At 35.1% G+C, this 23879-nt stretch overlaps 1 protein-coding gene and 1 non-coding gene across 4 annotated transcripts in view; both read right to left on the bottom strand.

Moving 5' to 3' along the window:
• Positions 1–23879, bottom strand: part of SLC44A5 (solute carrier family 44 member 5) — a 386861-nt gene that overhangs the window by 300511 nt on the left and 62471 nt on the right. The gene's annotated exons all lie outside the window — the stretch shown is intronic.
• Positions 8283–8384, bottom strand: LOC119528304. Its single transcript, XR_005215617.1, has one exon. It is a non-coding gene; the product is annotated as a U6 spliceosomal RNA (small nuclear RNA).

The raw sequence follows: 23879 nt of genomic DNA, 5'->3' as shown, positions 1-23879 counted from the left end.
TCTAAACATAAAAATGAATTACTGGCCATGGATAGCTCTAATCCTGAGAGAAAACATATCTGGCTGTATTTGAGAATGCAAATTTCTCAATTTCTTTACCATCTATTGACTGGTAACATTTCCAAGGAACAATTTTATTCTTTCATTTTAAATTGATTTCTTTTCTTAGCAAGACTGTGTTTTTTGAGAGTGCTGAGGCAAAGGATGCATTTAATTTACTTTTTTTTTAACCAATGTCTAAAAGTCCATCTCAGTCAATGGATTATGCTTGCTGTCCAATAGATGTCTTTCTAAATTGTTCACTAATCTTTTGTGCCTCATGTAATATCACAGCACTTTTAGCTAGTCTTCTGTGAAATGCTTTCGGTTTTCAACTTTGCTCTTTCTGCAATTTTTAAACTCTGAACTTCACTCTCTAATTTTTCAGCTTCTCTTTTGAACTTGACATGTATTATATGCCTTTTGTGCCCTTAATTATTTTTTGCACTTTGAAGTTCATCCATGTTGGTCTTTTCTAATTCTGCTATATCGTTTGCTGTATAGCAAGCCCCTCCTCTCTGAGAACACATTCATCTTTAAACTATTTTCTTTCCTTTCAATGCTGAGAGCCACTGAATTTTTTTCTACTGATCCTTTTCAGGAAATCTCAGGCTATCCACTGTTGGGCAACCACGATCTAGCCACTAGAATTATAATTACTTATGTATCAATGTTAATTCTCTGTAATTAATTTATAATTTTTGAAAAAAATAATAATGAAAAAGCTAGAAAAGACATATGTGTCAATGACAGAAAAAGATATTTCAGGAGAATATTTAAGAGGCAAGGAAAATAATTCACAAAGACGTAAGAAAGATGAAATAAAAAATAGTTTCATGAAAAATTATAAAATGGGAAACACTGGGTTAAAGAACAGTATAAATACTTCACTCTCTTAAAAGCAAGGGTAAACAATGTTAATATCTAGTGTTCCTGAAAAAAATGCCAGCTATTAAGAATGCTATCATTTGTCAAACTCAGGCTATCATCTTGTCTTATGTAGACTTCTCAACAGTTTCCCCATTGACCTCATTGTCTCCAGTATAATCTCCCTCCAACCCATGCTCCAGAATGCTGCCAGAGTCATTGTTCCAAAATGCATATCTAGTCATTTCTCTGACAGAAACCTTTCAATAGCTCCCCATTCCTTCTAGAATAAAGATTAAAAGCACCCACTTATTCCCTTCGACCTCCTCAGAGATAGTCATTCAGCTACCACAATCTCCCATGTCCCACACCAAGAAAAGTCAGGGTTTCCCAGGAAATGGCATCTCCCACCACTGATGGTCTGACAACAGGTACAGATCAAGTATCTTCGCATCCACCACTCCCTCCCCTCTAAAGGTTGTCAACTTCTCTTCTGCAATGAATTAGTCTACTTTTCTGTCCTAGTAAATCTAATAAAATAAGAAAAATTGAATCTCTTTGGGATGACTTGGCAGCTTATAGGCTCTCAGGGCCATCATTCTGACAATAGTATTCTGTGAATTGTCGATTTTAGAGACGGATGAAAGTAGGTTGAAGTTGTACTAATACCCTCTGGAAGTTTATGAAATGAAGGGCTGCTTAATTCAAAATATTCTGTTTTATGAAATTTTGTTTCCTTCTCTTCAAAATTTCTCCTGCACATGCAGGAAATAAATTAATGTTACAATAAACAGAAACCATATTGAATCAGATTTGAAATGCTCACATGTTCACATTTACCCATTAAAACAATATCAAATTTAATGACTCAAAAGAATTTTTTCAAAAAAAAAAAAGATACTGACGTTAGAAGTAGAATGAACACCAATAACTTGATCTTTTAACAAACGACATTTTTTTAAATGTCAGAAAAAGGCAATAAAATGTAAAGGAATACTTTGAGCATTGGGAGGGACAAATCCAAATTAAAATTACTTGCCATTGGTTTATTAACAACAACAACAAAAAGGATGTAGCTTACCACCCAAAGTCAGGGTATAATTGAGAAAGTATTTTCATTCTCTTACTACACAGAGCAATATTCCACTATAAGAGAACGTGTAAAACTTCCTATCAAGGAGGGTGGAGATAAAATAAAGTGCTGTCCAAAAGACTGGTAATTCATTGGTGAGCATAGTTTAAAATCAAATGCTTTCTGCACTATAGAATTCAGGGTAAACTTTTAGGGTTAAAATAAGCCATGAATTTTCAAAAAGGGCATCAATGGAAACAAACAGTAGAAAAATCATTTGGTTCTAAATTTAAAACAACCCAAGTTCCCAAACATATCTGTTTCATTTGCTTCTTTTTATTTTTGACTACAAATTTGCTAACAGTCGTGTCTCATAGTTGTCAAACTTTGGTATTTCTCCTTTGTTCACCTGGTAATCGTACTTAGTCATGTCTCCTGACTTCACTACTACCACAAAGTGAACTCTGGTACTTTATCAGTAATCCTAACATATCCCAGTATCTTCTCCTCATTCCATCTGGCTCCATAGCCAGCAACTAACTCTTGAATGTTTTTCCCAGACAGAGCCTATACGTCCATCCTATGACCCTGTCCAGACAGGGCTCAGCCAGGATAGTTAGACCCAAGCAAAATCACATACCTACATACCTGGACCAATCATGGAAAGGTTGGGCATTTGAACAGATATAAAACAGATATTAAAGTTAGGAAGCGTAAAAAAAAAAAAATAAAGTTAGGAAGTGTAAGGAGGTTTCCTGCACAGGGTCTGGATCCCTAATAACCACAAAGAGCCTACTGCAACTTTACCAAGATGTGTTCCACATAATAGTAACATGGAGGGATAGTCCAAATTGGCTTCCATGATCAATAAATGTAGAAAAGGCTATACAATTCTTTTCTTGGAAATTCAGGAAGCACATTAGCACATGGAAAGGTAAAAGAAATCTTGCCATAATGAAACCTGTTTTGTTTGTTTAACCTGATATTTACCAGAATTGTTTGACCATGAACAGCTATGAACATGAACAGAGAAGTGGGGTGCCAAGGAAAATGCTTAAAGAAAAACTGACCTCATTAGTCATTCATCTTTGCCACTTCTCAATTCCCTAACGCTACCCTGTAAACACACACACTGGTCATTTGATATCCTACAGCAGTGCTTCTCAAACTTCTATGTGCATAAGAATCACTTGAAATCCTGTTAAAATGAAGATTTTGATTCAATAGGTCTGGGGTGGGCCTGAGAGTCTGCATTTCTAGTAAGTTTCCAGGTGATGCCAGTGCTACACATTGAGTACTAGGGCCCTACAGGAACATTGCAATAGGAAAGATCCTCATATCTCCAATCTCTTTACCGTACCCTTTATAATAATGAATCCTCCTAAAACATTTCTTTCACTATGTCACTTTGCTAGTCAAAAACCTTCAGTGGTTCCTTATTTCCTACACATTAATCATTCAACAATAGACATTTATTGAACCATTATTATGTGGCAAATAGACTAAGACAGCCCACGACTTTTATAGAGTTAGAAGCAAGTGAGTGAGTAAAAACAATGTACAGCATACTAGGAGCTAAAACAAGGCAAGGGTAGGTAACTTCTTGAACCTTCAGTTTCATAATCTATAAAATGAGGGTTAAACTAGAGCAGTGGTATTTAACTCTCCCTGCACATTGTAATGATCTGAGGATTAAAAGCCTTAGCCCAGAACAATTAAGTCAGTATCTCCCGGAGCAGGCCAAGGGTGAGTCTCAAAATCTCCAGAGGTGTTTCTAATATGCAGCCAGGTTTAAGATGGAAGGACTAGACCAATGAATCAAAAAGTGTATTGCCCAACCATCAATATTAGCATCACCAGGAAACTTGTTAGAATGCAAATTCTCAGATCCACCCTAGAACTAGTTAATCAGAAATTCCACCAATACTTATACAATACTTATACTAGAAAGATTTTCAACAGATTGGAATTCGAGTTCTAACGAAGCCTTGGGTTACTAGACTTTTACCCAGAATGCTCTTATATTTAAATTCAGCCCATTTTACTTCCTGTTCATGTTCTACCTCTTCCTTCAATGTCCCCTGACCATTGATGACTCTAGATCTCCAGCTTTCTGAGTATCTACATTGTGTACTGTCTATAACACAAAATTTAGCACTTAATTATCTTAAATTAACAACAGTGGAATGAGTAACATCAGTGGAATAAGTAGAATATAATAAGAGTTGGGTCACTCATGCAATAAGCATTCCATGAAAAATTAGGGGGAAAGGAGGAACCAAGGGAACCGGTGGGTAACCTTCCTATTAATTAGCCATGTTTTGCTCAAATAATAAAATTTGTGCTGTACATGTTGAAAGTACTTTTACACACATCAGCCAGTTTTTCTGTATGATGTCAAAGACCATGTCTCATTGCCCCCAAATTTCCAGAGTATCTTCAAGTAAATCATGGAGAGACCATTTCTTGTGGTAAAAATATAGGAACAAATCATAAAAGTCATAATGGACTTTCATAACCCAAGAAGTTGTTGAGTTCAGAGATTGCAAATAAGTGGCTCTTTTAGAAGAGGCTTCCACTGTCATTCCCAATGCAGTGCTCTTAACCAGGCAGTACCCGTTGATCATAGCTGGTGGGCAAGGGCAGGCAAGCCATCCTAATCTAGTCTAACCATCTTGGTACTAAAGGCAAAGGAAGCCAATCAATGCTACGAAATTTAAATTTGTTTGTAGGTGCATATGTGGTGGCAGAACCAAGATCAGAAACCAGCCTCCTGACTACTCATTGTAGGGTCTCTCCGTTATAGCCCACTGCCTCTCTCCATCTATTTCTGGAATTCAGTATTTAAATTTCCATTCTAAAGCAATCAAAACACAAGAAGTAAACCGTGGACAGAGAGTTGACATATTAATGCTCATGAACATAATGTTGAAATGAAAAATGACAGCTTCAAGTCATGTGATAGACAGGGTTGGCTAGCCTGTTATTTTCAGTTCAGTTTATTTACCTAAGCCTACACTGTGTCATGACTAGAAATAGACAAAACAGATTATTTTAATTTCACTGTCCTAGAAAAAGAAAAGGAAAATAGTTTTCATTAATAGGATATGGGCTCAAATCCAGTCTTGAAATAAATTGTACTACTGAGCAAACTTTTCAAAAGTGACTCTTCCCTCATTAATGGCAAAACATTATTTTAAACATAGCTTTATCAATAATTAAACGACATGAAAATGGACATCCTTAAAGGAATATGATAAAGTGGGAGAAAAATAATTCTTTCAATAAAAGTAATCTCCATGTCCAAACATTTACAGTCAACCTAATTAAAAATTCTGCACAAATTAAGCATCAGCTCACCATTCTCTATATGGTAGCACATTATCGTGAGTGTAATTAACAGCGCTGAATTGTGTGTGATTGTGATTGAAAGGGGAAGTGTAGGGTCATGTATGTCACTAGAAGGAAAGCTAGAAGATGAAACATGGGACTGTATAACATAGTGAGCCCTGTTGTGGTGTAAGAATGTTCTTCCATAAACTAGAAAAAATGTATTAGAAGATGAAACATGGGACTGTATAACATAGTGAGCTCTGTTGTGGTGTTTAAGAATGTTCTTCCATAAACTAGAAAAAATGTATTACAAAGTGTTAATAATAAGACAATACATGGGAAAAGATACACCTAATGCAAAGTATGGAGTATAGTTAACAGTTATATTTCAATATTCTTTCATCAATTGTAACAAAGGTATCATATCAATGTGTCAATAACAGGGAAGTATAAGGGATATGGGGTTTTTCTTTTTGGAACAATGAAAATGTTCTAAAATTGGTTGTGGTGATAAATATACAACTCTGTGATTATACTGAGAGTCATTGATTGTACACTTTGGATGGATTGTATAGTGTGTGACTAAAACTGATTTTTTTAAAATTAAGAGTGAACACTGAAAAAATAATAATAATCTGCTCACCATAGAAATTATGCCCACTTTTTGGAATTATAATTTTTCCATAGCCATTCTCCAAATATGACAATTAGCTTCATAACTCGGTCGGAATGAAACAGGCATATCAAATTTTACCAACCTCACTGATAATTCTGTCTGATTAACTCTCATTTTTAGGCATACTATAATTGAAGCTGCTTTTAGGGGAGGAAACCCATTATCTAACATAGAAATTACCTCTGTCACTGCTTGCATTACCCAGGGAAACTAGGATGGACAACTGGCAATTTGTTACTTCACAGAGTTAATCCATATTAGTAAATGTGTTGTCTTACTTAGTTATAAGGTATCAGCAGTTGGTTGTGTAGTCCGTCCCTCACCCTAAGAAGGCGAGCCTGACTCATATTTGAGGGAGGGAGGAGGAAAGCAGCAAGTACACAGAAGTACCACCACCCTTCAACATAGACCATGTCAGCAGGCCAGCAAGGAATGCTGAAACAGCCAGCCTGTGCTGTGTTTAGGGCCCGTGCTGCCATTGATCATGAAAATGGACAGTCAGCTCTACGGTTCTCCTAGGGTCTGGATATACACAGGAAAAATCTCAGAGGACTTCAGAAAAATCACACCCTAAATTGTGCCAAGAGAGCCCCAGAAGGCTGGACTGATTCTAATTTCAGCCCCCGTAGTCTGGTATTTCATGAATTGGGGTCTAAACGACTGAAACTAAGAGACCCCACCATGCATGGACCATTTAAGTAAAAAGGGTAGCCTGGATAAATTTCGATTTCTAGAATATGGAACAGTAATTCCTGAATAATAGTGTGTAGAACACTGGAGCACTCTGCTTTCTGTCCTAGTCTTTCCAAAACTTCAGAGATTGCTTCCCTTCCATCACATCACCGAATTATTTTTTCAATTAACACACTCACCTGGAATAAGCGTCCCAACTCATTAAGCTGAAATGTTTTTAGAAATGTTTTTAGTTGGCACCTGCTCACAATTACTGAAAATCCTTTAAAACACTACCACTGTGTGATAAAAAATCCAAATTCCTTGAGAACTAACTATACGCTATCTAATTCAACATAGTGTATAGAAAATAAATTATTTGACAGTCAGAAAAACTTGATTTTGAATCACAGTGTTCTCACTTACTAGCTCTGGGAGAATGAGCAAATTACTTATATCTCTAAGCCACCCAAGTTTTCTCTTTCTAAAATTATCATAATAAAACTTATTTTACAGTGTAGTTCTGAGACTCCCATGGAAAAAAAAAATGAGAAAAACATCCCCACAAAAGTGCTTGGACTTTGATAGATGCCAAATAACTATTAATTTCCTTCTCCCATTTCATTTTCTCTATTAAAGAAAATATCTATGTTAAAAATGCTTTTTGAATGTCATATATGGTTTAAAATATTGTGACATGCCACTGTCTTATCTTTGCAACTATACTTTATATTGTCAATTTGAAGCAACTACTACATATATATGTATGTATACATAAAAATGTTATTACATATGAAATTTGAATGAATATAATTCTGTAGAATCATCAAGTTCAACAATTAAAATTGGTACCATAATGCAACATGTTGCAACTTTCTCTTCTAATCAACTCCACTATGGTAGAAGAGAAAGAGAGTCTATCCTTCAATTGAATAGCAATGTTTTATGAACTCTTTCTTATGGAGTCCACTTCTTTTGTGTTAGATGACATGAATCTCTCAAAATATTTCTGCTTATCTATCCTGCTGAGCCTGCTTACTATCTCTACTATTGCAACTGTAGCAAGCTATCTCATGTCAGAAGCAAACATGTACAGTCCTGCAAAAAGAAGAGGGGAAGGGAAGGCATGTCTGATGCATCTAAGATAGTAAGCAGTGACAGTCTTATAACCAAGAACAGCAGCAGGCTTGTCCATCTGTCCATCATTAAACTGAGTTCTGCCCATTAGCTATCAACAGGAGGTGCCATGTGGGTATCACACTAAAATAGGATTTCTGCCATCAGGATGACAAGGTGGGGAGAGAAGAAAAAGATTAACTGTTTCAGAATTAATTCTTGGGCTAACATAATGTGTACAAAGAATTGATGCTTCTTTCCAGCACATAGACCACAAAATTTTATTCAATCTTTTATTTATTCATTAAACTTTTTACATGCTTTTAAGAAGTCAGGCACTATGCTAGCCACTATGGATTAAAAGAAGAATAATTTCTTCCTCTAAGGAATTCTATTACATGAGAAGGACAGAGAAGTTAACAAAACATAATACAGTAAAATGACAGTTAAGGTATACGCAGTGTGCCATGGGAATGGGAACCCAAAAAAAGAAGAAATCAATTATGCAAAAATATGGCAACTTTACAAATTTGTGAGTCATCCTTGCACAGAGGCTATGCTAATCTTCTCTACAATGTTCCAATGTTGGTGTATGTACTACGGGAGTGAGGCCAACTATAGAAGTAAAATAGAAAATTCATGAATGAACAGATGTGTCTTGATCAGCTATGTTTGTTCTTATGGTGGAAGAAAATATGTTGTTGTTCTTGCCTTCATTTACTGCAGTCATTATTTTTAAGTATGCATGTAAGTTTAATTTTTTAAATTTATTGTGGCAACACATATATTACCATTTGAACCATAACCAACTTAACTATTTTAAGTATATACTTCAGTGGTATTGACTACATTCACAATGTTATGTTCCCATAACCACTATCCATTACCAAGACTTTTTCATCTGATCATTAACTCTATCCAAACATATCAATTTCCATTTTCTAAAATATCAGTACTTTTGAGATTGTGACCATTGACCAATATAGATAGAAGTAGACAGAGATAGCAATAGAGATAGAGATAGAGATAAAGAGATAGAGAGAGATAGAGACAGATACAGAGAAAGAGATAGAGATGAGAGAGTGAGAGAGAAATAGAGAGTATGCATCCTGACTTCTGGTAGTACAAACTGATGATATGATTCTTAAATTTTACAAAGAAACTATCTTTTAGGCAATTTCCCAGCAGAAAAGGGAGGATAAGGCATAGCATTTATAGGCATTTAGCAGAATTAAGATTTAATGCAAATAAATCCTCAATGTGTTTTAAGAAATGCTATAAAAACTTCCTTTCAATTGCAGAAATGATTAATGAGTGAACAGAGGCATTCTCATTTAAGCTAAAGTAGAAAGTCTAGGGAAATTGTCAGTTTGAAATCTTACTTAAATGTCTCTTGCTAACACACAAACTTGGAAACATAAAATTCAAAAGCAGTTTTCAGATCAAATTTATTATTCTCTCTGATGTAATTTTTGGTGCTAAATCATTTGCCCAAGTCCCGTCTTTTCTATCTTTGGCTTTGACATCCCTCTTTGTTGTGCCTTCAGCCATACATTGCCCTGGAGTTACATATAAGAAAGAATGAATGAGGCTTCCATGACCCCCACCCTGATCAGGGCCACATCACACTTCCAGGCACAGGAGCCAGTGGTACTTTGAAATGTAACACTAGCATAAGGCTTATCAGACCTATCTGGGTTTGCTTCAAAGGACCCTTGCCAAGGGATAGCAGCCATCCCTCTCTGGCCTCAGTCCTGCTGTATCTCCTAACAAATTCTAGAGAATATAGTCACCAAAAGAGAGTTAATTAACAAGAGACCTGCCCTACAAGAAATACTATAGGGAGTTCTACAGGCTGAAGGGAAAAGACAGGACAGAGAGGCTTGGAGGAAAGGAAAGAAATAAAGATTATCAGTAAGGGTAACTAAAAGGGTAAAAAAAGAAACAAAATAAGATATGGCATATAAAAGCCAAAGGATAAAATGGTTGAAGAAAGTACTGCCTTTACAGTAATAATAGTGAATGTTAATGGATTAAACTCCCCAATCAAAAGACATAAACTGGCAGAATGGATAAAAAATGATCCATCTATATGCTGCCTACAAGTGACTCATTTTAGATGCAAGGACACAAATTGGTTGAAAGTGAAAGGTTGGAAAAAGATATTCTATGCAAACAGTAATCAGAAAAGAACAGGGTTAGCTATATTAATATGGGACAAAATAGACTTTTAATACAAAACTCTTAAAGTGACAAAAAAGGGCACTATATATTAATAAAAGGGGAGATCCACCAAGAAAAAATAATAATCATAAATATTTATGCACCTAACCAGGGTGCCACAAAATACATGAGGCAAACACTAGCAACACTAAAAGGAGAAATAGATGTCTCTACAATAATAGTTGGATACTTCAATACAGCACTCTTATCAATAGGTAAAAAATCTAGACAGAGGATCAATAGGAAATAGAGAACTTGAATAATATGATAAATGAGTTAGATCTAACAGACATATACAGAATACTGCAACCCAAAAGTGGTACATTCTTCTCAAGGGCTCATGGATCATTCTCCAGTACAGACCACATGTTGGGTCAGAAAACAGGTCTCAATAAATTTGAAAGGATTGAAATCTCACAAAACATCTTCTCTGGCCATAATGGAATGAAGGTGGAAATAAATAACAGGTGGAGGACTGGAAAATTCACAAATTTATGGAGGTTAAACAACATACTCTTAAACAATCAGTGGGTCAAAGAAGAAATTACAAGAGAAATCAGTGAACATCTGGAGATGAATGAAAACGTGAACACAACATATAAAAACTTATGGGATGCAATGAAGAGAGTGCTGGGAGGGATATTTATTGCCCTAAATGCCTACATTAAAAGAGAAAGAAAGAGCTAAAATTGAAGAGCTAACTGTACACCTGGAGGAACTAGAAAAAGAACAGCAAACTAAACACAAAGCAAACAGAAGGAAAGAAATATCTATCTTATTTTCCGTAAGTTTTGCTATAGATTTCTAATCAACTTAACTTTTTCATTTATTCCATGTACAAAAACTGTAAAAAGAAAATGGGATTGAAAAATTAACAAGTAAATATCCTTACAGAGTGAGTTGAGTAATGACTCAGCCCGAGGAGTCTGACTTCCAAATACTTTAGAGAAAGCCATTCATTACTTAAGGTCAAAGGCCTGCAAGCTACTTGACATTAAATGGAGGCCAAAAGAAGCATTAATTACTGGAAGTAAAAAAATTGGATGCTACTGTGAAAGAAACGGTTTCTTTCAGATGGTGTTTCAGTTTGCTAAAGCTGACAAAATGCAATATACCAGAAACAGACTGGCTTTTAAAATGGGGATTTACTCACTTACAATTTACAGTTCTTAGGCCATGAAAATGTCCAACTCAAGGCATCAATAGGACAATACTTGGACTCTGAAGGCTGCCGGCATCTGGGACACCTCTGTCACATGGGAAGGCACATGGCTAGCGTCTGCTGGTCCTTCGTTCCTTGACCTTGTTACTTTCAGTTTCTGGTTCCAGTGACCTCCTCTCTGAGTGTCTGTGGGTCCTCTCTTATCTTCTTTGGGGCTTTCTCTTTGAGCTTCTCTTAATTTCATCTCTCTAGCTTTTCTCTGTATGTGTTTTAGCCCCTTACAAAGGACTCCAGCGAGAGGATGAAGACCCACCCTGAATAAGGCGGGTCACTCTCAATTGAAACAACCTAATCTAAAGGTTCCAACCATAATAGGTCCTCACCCACAGGAATGGACCAAAAGAACATACCCTTTTCTGGGGTAAATAACGGCCTCAAACTACCACAGATGGTAACAGTTGTGATGTCTCATGTAAGTTACCTAATTGCCAATATTCAGAAAAGAGAGATAAATATTAAATGAGCACTGTGGGAAAGGACTAGCTAACATTTAAGTCCTGAGAGTATCATGGTTATGAAGCTCCAGGAACATGCCAGTTCCATAGTTTTTAGAAAGTATTTCCCTAAAAAGCATAGTTAGACATGGCAACAATGCTTCCCTCTCAGCTCATTTATATATATCTAAACTATAATGTAGTTGAAATATAATATGGCACCAGTGATTCTATTTCAAATACACTCAACCACCATTTGTAACACACCTCTGAATTTCAATTTGTGAAGAATAATAAAAACCACCATTTATTGAGCATACACATATTATTCATCCAGCCCTGTGCCAATTTAGTCCTTACTTCAGTCCTGTGAGGTAATTATTGCTATTCTCTTTTAAAGATGAGCAAACAGGCTTAAAAAACTGAAGTAGTCTCCCTTTGATAGCAGTACATTAATAGCAATATATATTTGCAAAAGAGAAAATGCCCCTTTAGTTAGTCATTCCCCAGTTTTTAACACTAAAGGAACAAGAACAATTTCCAAACTCAGAGAGCAGAGGCTCTGGACACAGAATCTCCTGTAACACTTTCATTAAGACCAGGTGTTCCTGTCAGTGACTGCCCACATGGTACAGTGTATTTGTAGCTTTCAGGAGCATATGAAGATTTAGACACATTCTTAGGCTCTCTTTTAAATGTCTTGTTAGACAGATCTTATTTTTAATAACACTTTAATATTATTAAAATATTCATTATGTACCTTCTGTTTTAATTTGCACTTAAGTCACATTTTACTTTTTATAGTATGGAATAGATTTTCCTTCACGAAAATGGTATTCATTGTCAATAAACATTCACTCAAAAGTTAAAGCCTACAGAGGGTAAAAAGATGGAGAAGTCCTTTGTGCCTTCAAGGGAAAACAAACATAAACAATGTGGAAACTACTAAGCAAGTGCGGTGAATTCCAAGCAACTAACAAATGAAGTTGGTTGATCAGGGCCTCCCTCATGTTCCCTTTCCAAGAAACAACTTCTGAGAGCATATTGCCACTCTAAAGGGCAAGCTCTGGTTCTGTCCCAGTATGAGAAAAGGGACTGAGAACAATAATCCTCTAGGATAGAAGGTTAAAATTAAAAGACTCTGGTTCTAGCAATGAGTCTTAAGGTGAGGGGGTGATGCAGGAGAGAGAAACTGTGGAATTGAATTGAGCATTCCTGGATCTGTGCTTTTACAACCACACAGCCCCTGGTCACTACCGCTCCCCAAGAATCACTGCTATAGGGAGCTTCGAAGTATAGAAGGGAGGATGTCATGCACCTCAGGGGTCTTGGGGATAGGAAAAGATTGAGAACCACAATGTCTAACATACTACAGGGTTTCTTAGGTGTAGCTCCTATTGATACCATTGTATATATTCATTATTCTATTTATTCTTACTTAATATTGAACAAATCAGAATATTTTAAACAAAAGTCCAAATCAAGAGGGACTTGAATCCAGTAGGTGATTACCTTCGTCACTCATTAAGATAAGAGGGTGCCTCTTCAGAAGAAGGCCTGAATCACTGCAAAGTTGAGTTGCTTAGAAAGGAGTCTGTGATAAAAACAAGTATGGACATGGTTATCTAAAGAAAAAAAATTTAACTTATCAAAACCCAACTTTTGAGGTATATTCTCATAACCTGCTATAATTTACATTCCAAGCCCCTGCACTCTAAAATCTAGAGAATTAGCCTAATTCTCCTCTAACATATATACTCCTACAGACATTTTGTCTCCTTTGAGAAGAAACCTGTTTTCTCCTCTTTACTACTAAAATAAAGTTTCTCAGTGCCTCCTAAATATATCACTCTTTATTTTTATTCTTTATCCTACTCTCACACCTCACATTCCATCTGTAACCTACATCCCTAAGCAGTTGTGTCTCTATCTTTACTCCAAGCACATGTTCCTTTTGTCCAGCACTCACATTTATGTTTTTATGTTTTGTGCCACAATGATCAAAATGATGATGGCAGACGGCATTTTTGTTTTAAGTTTAGCGTTTTTTTTTTGGTTTTTTTTTTGAGTTTAGCATTTTTTTCTGCTTTTCTTTTGGGGACAGGGATTTTTTTTTAATGACTATACAACATATACACTTCTAAAAATGTAAGTTAAAGAAAAGCACTTTTAAAAAAGGAAAAGTTCTACTTACTATTTACCACATAGAGGAAACCACTGCAAACACTGTGGTACATTTTCTTTCTTCTTTTCCTATGTATGTTTAATTTTCAACTTATGGAAAAGTTGTAAAAATAGTACAAATAGTTCCCATATCCCCTTTACCCAACTTCTTCTAGTGTTAACAACTACCATTACCACAGTATAACCATCAAAGTTTTCTATGTACATTTTAATATGGTTGAAATTGCAGCTTTTGTACACTGCTTTTTTCTTTTAACATGATAGCATAAACATTTCTATTATTTAAAATTCTTCAGAAACATCATTTTAATGTTCAAGATATGTTCTGTCAATGCATAATTTATCTATTTCCACACTGTTAAACATTTAGATTGTTTGTAATTTTTTTCTATTACTAAAAACCCTCATTAATTCTGGTTATTGTCATTTTTTAAAACTTCTAATAATTTGAAAGGTAAAAAATGGTACCTCCTTTTAATTTTTTTGTTATTTAAAATGAACATTTTAAGCGTTTATTTGCTATTTTTATTTCATCTTTTGTAAACTGTTTATTCAGGACCTTTGCCCATGTATGAATTGGTGTCTGAGTTTATAACTTACAAATTTATGTAACATTTATATATTAAGAACATTAGGACTTTGTCTGAAATAAAGATTGAAAATACTTTTTACTGTTTGATGTTTGCCTTTGTTTTGTTTTAATCTTACCAAAAAAAAAAAAAAAACCCAAAATATTTAGTAGTGATAATTTGTAATTGAAAGATAATTTCATAAAATAAGACTCTCATTCCCTAATAATTAGGTGTTTTTCAAACTGGAATCCACCAACCACTAAGCATCTGAAGATGTGACACTTGGGAATTATGGGAATTTTTTACTTTAAAAAAGGGTATGTATATATATATATATATATATATATATATATATATACACATTATTCTAATTTGACAAAAACTGCAATAGGTATAAAGGTCAAAGGGAGAATCCCCACTTGTAATAAGATGCCATGTCATACAAAATTAAAAGAAGCTCATCAAAGGATCAATTTGCATTGTATATTAATGATTTTATACTATTTTAATGTCTTTCTTTTTTGTTGCTGTTACAAACTGAAAATCAGAAAACAATATTATGCTTCAGCAATACAAAATTTCTTAAAAATTCCAAATACTCCAAGCTATCTCATATTTCCTGCCTTTGCCCTTACTTTTTTCCCTTTGTTAGAATAGTCTCCCCCTCCATCCCACCACTCTCACCATATTGGAAAACTTCCATGCCTCATTGTCATTCCCTCCACCACAGCTTCCCCCAATACGTCATAATTATTGCATTCTCTGCTAATGTTTCCTCTATGTTTACTTTTACTGTTGCATCATCCCAGTATATTATAATTTGTTTTTATACCTATCTTCCCTCTCCAATTAAAAGTAACTTGAGAACAGGAGACCCAGTCATCACTGTATCCCCAGTGCCTAGCAAAGTTCCTGACGCATAACAGGAGCACCATTAGTGTTTGTAAAATGAACTGAATTATTCATATAAGGTAATGATATTGTCAGAGAGTTATAAGAAACTCTACTTGATTTTCTAAATTATACTCATAAGTAATGCTGCAAATTAATCTACCAACTCTGTCATCAGTTCTGTCTCATGGGCTCCACAGTTCCATTTTGGCACCGTCGAATGCACACTATTCAGTGACAAGTGACTCAGGCAGAAGATAACACCTTCTCTTGGGCAGGTGATTAATAATCACTCTTTTTTTTCTGTAATTTTTTATGTTGAAATAATTTCAAGCTTACAGAAAAATTGGAAGAATAGAACAAAGAACTGTTTCCTTCAACCAGATTCACCAATTGTTAAGATTTTGCCATGTTTGATTTCTCCCTTTCTCCATACACACACACTCAGAAACATGCACGCACACAGGCATGCACAAAATATTTTTCTTGAACAATTTCAGAGACATTAGCAGACATCATGCCCCTTTACCCTTAAATACTTCAGCATATATTTCTTAAAAACAAGGACATTCTCTTATATAACCTCAGTGCAGTTATCAAATTCAGAAATTTAACATTTTTTACAATACAATTATTTAATATACAGTCTATATTCATTTCTTTTCCATTATCCTAATAATGTCCTATATGGAAATTCTTTTCTTTGAACATCACACACCACATGTAGTTGGCATGTCTCCTAAAGTTTCCTTTAATCTATAACAATTATTCACCCGTTCCTTATTTTTCATGACATTGAAATTTTTAAGAAGTATCAGACCAGGTATTTTGAAAAGTGTCCCTCAATTTGGGTCTGTCTGATGTTGCACATGATCAGATTCACATTATGCATTGTTGGCAGGCATACTACCTTAACAGCATTTCTACTTTCTTAGTGCAGTGGATCAAGTGTCACATTTCAGTCTATCCCAACAGATGATGTTAACTTTGATCAATCAGTAAGGTGCTGTCTGTTAGGTTTCCCCAATGTAAAGTTACCATGTTTCCCTTTGTAATTAATAAGTAATCTCTGGGGAGATACTTTCATAATATGTAAATATCTTGTTTCTCTTCAAAATTTTAGTATCCATTGATTATTCTTCTGAATCAGTTTTTTTTCCATAATAGTTGCAAAATGGTGAGCATCTACCTCCATTATTCCTTCTACATTTATGAGTTGATTTGACCACTCATTTTTTCTGAAAGTTCTTCTCCTTGATTTGTATTTTCATTCTTCAAAAATACCTTTAAATTCAAGACTTTTTAAAAATATATTTTTAAATCTATTTTTATAATTATCATATTGTTCTTTAACTTTACATTTTTGGTGTTACAGATGTTACATGTTCAGAAGCCCAGAGCTGACATTTCATATTGCTGCACTTAATCATTTTTCTCTTTTGCAATACTTAGTTCAAAACTTCTAAGTCTGGTTTCAAACTTCTAATTATAATCCAAGATTAGCTCTGTCTTATTCTAACACTACCTAATCATTCTTGGAAAATGTCTCCTTCTTACCTGTGAAACTTGTTAATATACCTCTACTTTTGTGCAGACTAATTCTCATTTTTATCTTTTTTTCATGAGACAGTGGAGAATAAGGAAGATTTGGTCTAATCCTGTAATTTAGGGAACAGTTTCCTTCTATTCCTCTAGTTCTATTTTGTGTTCAGATAATAATCAAACTGAAATCCTCAGAGAAGGGATTGGTCTATTAATTTTAGTGAAAAAATACTTTAGATTGTTAACTTTCCGAAATTCTATGACTTTAAATATCTGTGTTTACTATTCAGCAACCACTATCCTGACCAATAATTTAGGCAATTTGCTAAAATTTATTAAAATTCTTTATTTCTGAGGCTCTGTCTCTAGTCAGTATATTAAAGGTTACAGACCCCCAAATACACTGTTTTCCCAAGGCAAGCAGCCGAGTCAAGAAGTGCCACTCTGTCTGAAAGGGGTTAAGAAGGACTCACAGACAATGAGTAACACTTCTTACATCTGGGAAGATGGTTTACTAATGAGATCATCAAGAAACAGCCAACATCAATCATGTACCATGAAAAATAATTTGAAACTTGGAAACTGTGGCAGAGAGGGTCATATATTTTCACAGCTGGGAAGGACCTTGGTGGTCATTGTCCAGCCTAGTGCCCTCATTTTGCAGATGAAGAAACCAAGGCAAGGGGATGGGACATGATTTGTCCACAGTCATGTCATGTCAAATCAGAAAAGGATGAAATTTTAATTAAAAATGCTTACAGAGGGTTGATGATCTATGCAAAGTGAGGAGAATGATCTGAAGAGCATAAATCCATTAGTGTTTCTATAACACAATTTAGGGTATATCAGGTCCTGCCTAGTTCCCCACTCTTTATACCCCTCCTCTCCCAAAATCATTCATTGGCTGTAATCTCAGTCCCAACCTGGTCTCTAGAATTAAATCTGATTTTAGACAGGCAACATTTAAGGAAATCTAGCCAGCCTCTCTAGAACTGACAACAATTAAACTTGCTTATTTTTTCTTAAGCTCTGACTTTATGGAGAGGTTTGCCCTGATTCCTTGACCAAACTCCCATTTGAACCCAATTTGGGTAACTAGACCCTGGATGCTGGCCTTGTTCCCTGTGTCCGAGTTCCAGTCTTAGATAACTGCTAGAAAAATACTAATACTAGGGCTGTATGTTGCTCTTTCCAAACTCTACCTTTCCTTACCACTGAGAGGAAATGTGACCCCAAATGCCAGACCAACAATTGACTGGCCCTATCTGCTATCTACCTACCTGTCTAGATCTTCAAATATTACCTTAATTGAAAAGTCACTACTATCATGCTTTCCCTTCTTGTTAGTATACCTGTATCAGTTTATGTTGGATTATTCCATCCCACTCCAACACCTATGCTTTTTCTCATTTATTCATTTATTCAACAAACTTTTATATTCAAGTATTTAAGTGCCTAATATATAGGCAAGTATTGTTCTAAGCATAATTGAGAGGAAAACAGTGATGAAGTAAGTCATACTTTCATTCCTGACCTTAAGGAACTCATAGTCTAATGAGTACAACAGACAATAAATGGATTTACAAAGAAATAACCATGCCATTACAGGTGAGAAGAGTATTAGGAAGGAAATAGAGAATAATAGGGTTTAGTCAGGGAAAATCTTTCCAGGAATGTAGTTTTAGGGCTTGAGATTTGAAGGACGAAAATGAATTAGCCAGCTGAGGTGCTGGAAAGAGTATTCCCAGACCAGAAAACAGCACATGAAAGCATCCTGATGTGGGGAAAAGGCTTGGGGAGTTGGAGGAACTAAACAGAGGCTAGGGTGAAGGAAGAGAAAAGATGTGTAAATGAAAAAGTAGAGGCAGATTATGCAAATCCTTGTAGGCCACGGAAAAGAATTCAGATTTCATTATCATTGTATGAGAAGTCACTGAAGGATTTTAAGCAAGGAATTGACATGATTTTCATTTTAAAAGACCACTCTGGCTAGATTTGATTGTAGAGGAGGGGGTTTAACTACTGCAGGAAGTAGTGACAGTAGAGACCAAGAAAATAGAAAAGGACCGCTGTGCATTTTGGAGGAAAATTTACAGTTTTGCTGATGTCATGAACTGAGGGAGAGAAGAAGAATTAAAGAGAGAGAGAGAGGAATCTAGTATTACTCAGAGGTTTCCACTGGAGGAGGACCATGTTTAAAAAAGAGTTCACCTTTGAACATGTTAACCCTGAGATGCCTATGATCCACTCTGGGCTACCCTACATTAAGAAACTTCCACTTTCTAGCACATTACTTTTAACTTTTCTAAAGTTCAGTTTTCTCATCTATAAAATAGATGCTAACTATCTGAGACCTGAGATGGTCATTGCAAGAACAAAGTTAGGTAATTGATGTAAAGTTTTTGGCACAGTTCCTTGCACATGGTAAATTCTGTTACTGTTGTTATAATCTTTTTTTTTATGATTATTATTTTTATTCCATATGCTGCTTCTCTCTTCCTCCTTCTAGTACCTGCAGATGCTTGACCCAACCCAAAGGGCTGGTTTCGAACAAAGTCTAGTCCTTCCTGATCTGCTCTGTCTTGCTACAGCTAATGAATCCACACTATCCATGATCTGGAGGTATAGTGTCAGAGGGGGAAAAGACTGGCTGAAAACTGTATTCAGATCCCTTAGCTTGGCAAGTACTTTCCTATGGTGGAAAATGGTACTTTGTGCTCCAATAAGTGCATGACAATATTTCTTATTAAAAGCATCCAGCTCACTTTCTTCTAATTTTCTAATTCCTTAGGGTCCTTCTGACCTTAATTTTATTTCCCAAGCTTTTATTCCCATAGGGAATAAAACGTGCTGACAAGCTGACATGAGTATTTTAGTCTACTTGGCAGTTAATTTCCTCATAGAGACTTGTAAATTGATGATCTGGTTTATAATAAGACCCTTTTAAGTTTGGTTAGAAGGAATTAATTTGCCTGGGCCTGTGAACCTCTGGGTGTCTGCATAGTAGCCCAGTTTCTGAACCTGTAAACTGTGTACCAGACCCTGGGCAATGACCAAGGAAGGACATATACAGTGTGACACCAGGTTAGAAACAGTCATTCAAATTAAACAATACTATATTTCATAGAATTGTTGTGAATATTAATGAGTTCATATATATATTAAAGTACCTGGGACATGTTAGACTCTCAATAAACATTATTTTTCATTTTTTAAACCATATGCAACTCAACAAGGGGAAAACTCCAAGTTTAAAAACATTCCAGATGAACTGAAATGAGTCTAATTTTTTCCCCACTCTATTTTTCCCCATTCTATCTCAGTGTATTCCTAAACCTCCCTACTCCAAAGTTTCGTATTTAGTGTTTTCTCATTTGTGCAACTACCTTTTGCAATTGTCTGTCTTCCTAGTTCATCACATAGTAATGGTTAAAGATTGAATTAATGCAACTAAAAATATCTCATATTATTTGCTGAGGAATGATTTACTCACAAGCTCTTTGACCTTGGGCAAGTCACTTTACTTTTCTGCAATTCTGTATGACGTCAGTCAGCAGCTATGTCCCACAAGCCCATCCTATACACTTTTGATATCCCTTTCATCTCTAATATGTATAAACTATATTCGTTACTAAATCAGCACTTAGCAAAAAGTAGGTGTCCAATATATTTATGTTGAATGTTGGATGGATGTTTCTTAAGACTATATTTTGCTCATAAATTAGCCCAATTTTTACAATATAGAAAATAGAAATCAGTCACTTAATTGCTATACATAAAAGTTTAAAGTTACAAGAAAAAATGACTGACACAAAATTCATTGACTAGGGGCTGAGAATAGGCCCTCACCTAGATTTTCTATATGTCAATCCTAAAACCATTGTGATGGTCAACTGAGGGAAGGGACAGGGGATCCGTTTGCAGCAAGAAAAAAATGACAATGTTGACAGATCCTACCACCACAAAAAGCCAAAGACCATGACTTAATAAATAACAAACTAAAAGCAAAAGGGAAAAATTCAATTTGAACCTAATTTTCATTTTCCTTTTCAATAAACCTCACACTTTTCCTAAGGAGTTCTAAGAATTTCACTGACTACCTTAAAACAACTGTGCTTTTATAGAACAGACTAAAACGCTATTTCTGTAGCAGTATATCAGAACATTTCCTGTTTGTTTTATCTGCAAAATGTTCACTCACTACAGAGGAGAATTTTCAATATGGGTTTGGCTGGTGTTTATTAGCTTTCCTTAACCTAGCTCTCCTTTTCCTTCTCATAGAACATAACTCAATCCAGAGGTAGTAAGAAGGAAGAAACTCAGCACTGATTTTTGCCCCAACAGTGGAGTAAGAGGTGAATCTAATTCTCAAGCTCCATTTAAATACTACTGTAGAAATATTTGGATTAAGTATTATTTAAAATTTACTAATGATACTTTTTTTTTAATTTGGATCAAATTTCTAGTGTAAATACAAACACATACAAGTAAGTCTACTTTAATATATTTCACTGAAATTAACAAAAAATGCAGAGTACAGCATCACAGTTTTTTCATTTTCCAGAAAGCCCTCAAATTCAAATCACCTCTGTCTTCTTCATTAACATAGATGAAGAGATAGATGTTAGCTAGAGATAAACAGATTAGATAAAAAAGATAGGGAAACAAAATGCTTAATTCAAACAAAAATTTTTTAAAGCATAAATTTCCTGGCTGGGTTTTTGTTTGTTTGTTTGTTTGTTTCATTTGTGTTTCCCCCCTTCACCTCTGAATACTCAGAAAACCTTGCTCACAATAACAAATTTGACAAATCTATCACTCTGGAGTTTTGTCACTTTTTAAAAATGATGGTATCCTTCAATAGTGATCACAATCACAGTACAATGAAGAGCTCCCATTTCTCAGCTCTTTGTGTTTATAGTGGCATATTTACTTTCTAAAATTACCTTTAGCTTTCTGTATCACCCAACCCAAATTTATTACCATAAAATAAGTACAATTGTTAATTTTACCATCCCCTTCACCTTTGTTAATAAACAGTTTAAAGAATGTATGGGTTTTTAAAAATTTCATTTCTATCTATTAATGCTGGCATATATCATAAGCCAGGACAACGTTTGAAAATTAGTATACCAAGTCAAGGTTGGAAAAACTTGAGTTTGCAGAAAAATTTTATTGTCTTTTCTAATAAACTTGACATGTACTTCCGAAAAAGTGGTGGAAATACATTTTTGATTCTGATTTTGTTTCTTCTTTTACCCACAATTACTGCAGCTTAAGTGAAATTATTTACCTCAGTTCAAATGGTTTCGTGCAATAAACATCCATTGACTACCTCCTGGGAGTCAGCTACTATTCTAGGTTCTGGGGACTTAAAATTTAATAAGACACATTTGTCTCTTAAGAAGTTCGTGACTTAGTTAATACAATGTTTAAAATTATTTCTGCAAAGCCTCTGCCTCCACCGCCATTTCAATCAAAATTGTTCTACTTTTACAAGTTTTATATTTTTGGGTTTGACGTAAGATATTACTGCTTTAAGATGATTGAAAAAAAATCATTGATCTGGGTTAGTGGCTGACATTTAAATAAATGCGATACAGTGTCATACAGGTAATAATAGAAGTATTGTCTTTGCCTGGGTCCTCCACAATACAGAGCCTAAGAAAAAAGGCGTGTGTTTCCGGGAGCAAAAATTCAAGGAGCAAAAATTAGGGAGAACAAAGTAGGCAAGGAAAGAGAGCCAAAAGAAGATTCATTAGAGTTGACTTGACACCCACACAGATGGTTACAGAAGAAAGCAGGAAGTTGGGCAGCACCTTCACAGTAGTGGTTACCACACTCTAAGCTGGAATAAAATATGAGGCTTAGTAAATGTGAAGTGGTGCACAAGAAGCATCTGATACAATACACATAAGGCACAGAAGTAGAAGAGCATAGAGAGTGATTAATTCTGCCTGGAAAGAAAGGGTCAGGATAAGTTTTAAGACCTACAGAGTCCTCACAAAGTTTCTTAAAATGATTAGAAGTATTAGATGGCAAATGGGGTGGGGAGTATTTCAGGTGGAAGGAAGAGTATATATGACACAGAGGCTTGAAACATTAAGATGTATTTGGAGAATTATAAGAAAATCAGCATGCCTGGGGTTGAAGGAGTGGCAGGAGAGGAGGTTAGAAATGTGGACGAGACACAAAATATAATAAATTTTATAAGTCAAGTTAGGAGTTTAAATTTAGTACCTGAAAAAATGGACAGTCATTTGAGTGACTTTAAATAAAAAATGAATTTTGGGGATGATGTAAATGGAATTATACTGCTTAATGTTATTATATTTGTGAAATGAGAAATGTGACATGAGAAGTGGGAAGAGGAAGTAGAAAATATGAAGAGGTAGAATATTAACACTAAATAGACCCTCTAGGTTAAGGATGCACCTTGTAGCCCTAGAGCAACCACTAAATAATCATAATAATACAAGGTAAAGCTACAAAGCCAACAGAAGAAATGAAATGTGACACACAAAAATATAGTCAATAAACCCAAAATGAGGCAGGAAAAGAGAAACATAAGAACAAACGACAGAAGGGACAAATGGCAGGAGAGTACCTTAAACTCAAACATTTCAGTAATTATGTTAACTTAATTAGATTAAAAACCACAATTAAAAAGACAAATCCATGCAACAAAGACTGAAGATTGTAGGCATTATGCCAGGTGAAAGAAGCCAGACACAAAAGAGCACATACTGAATGATTTTGTTTATATTAAAGTTTAAATCAGGCAAAACCACTTCATACTGATAGAAATCAGATCAGTGGTTGCTTGAGGAAAAGGATTAGTGCAGGAGACTGACTTCAAAGGTCGAAGAGTGAACTTCTGGGGGAGATGGAAATGTTTTATATCTTAATTAGGTTGGTGGTTCTACATGTATATACAGTTTTCAAAAGTCATTAACCTGTGCACTAAGAATGTATGCATTTTATTACATGTAAATTATAACAAAACAAAATCAATTTTTAGAAACTACAGCAAATA

The sequence above is a fragment of the Choloepus didactylus genome, chromosome 2 (assembly GCF_015220235.1).
Source record: "Choloepus didactylus isolate mChoDid1 chromosome 2, mChoDid1.pri, whole genome shotgun sequence".
NCBI classification, from domain to species: Eukaryota; Metazoa; Chordata; class Mammalia; order Pilosa; family Megalonychidae; genus Choloepus; species Choloepus didactylus.
Note: the sequence above shows the minus strand (reverse complement) of the source record. Positions and strands in the feature narration are given on the sequence as shown.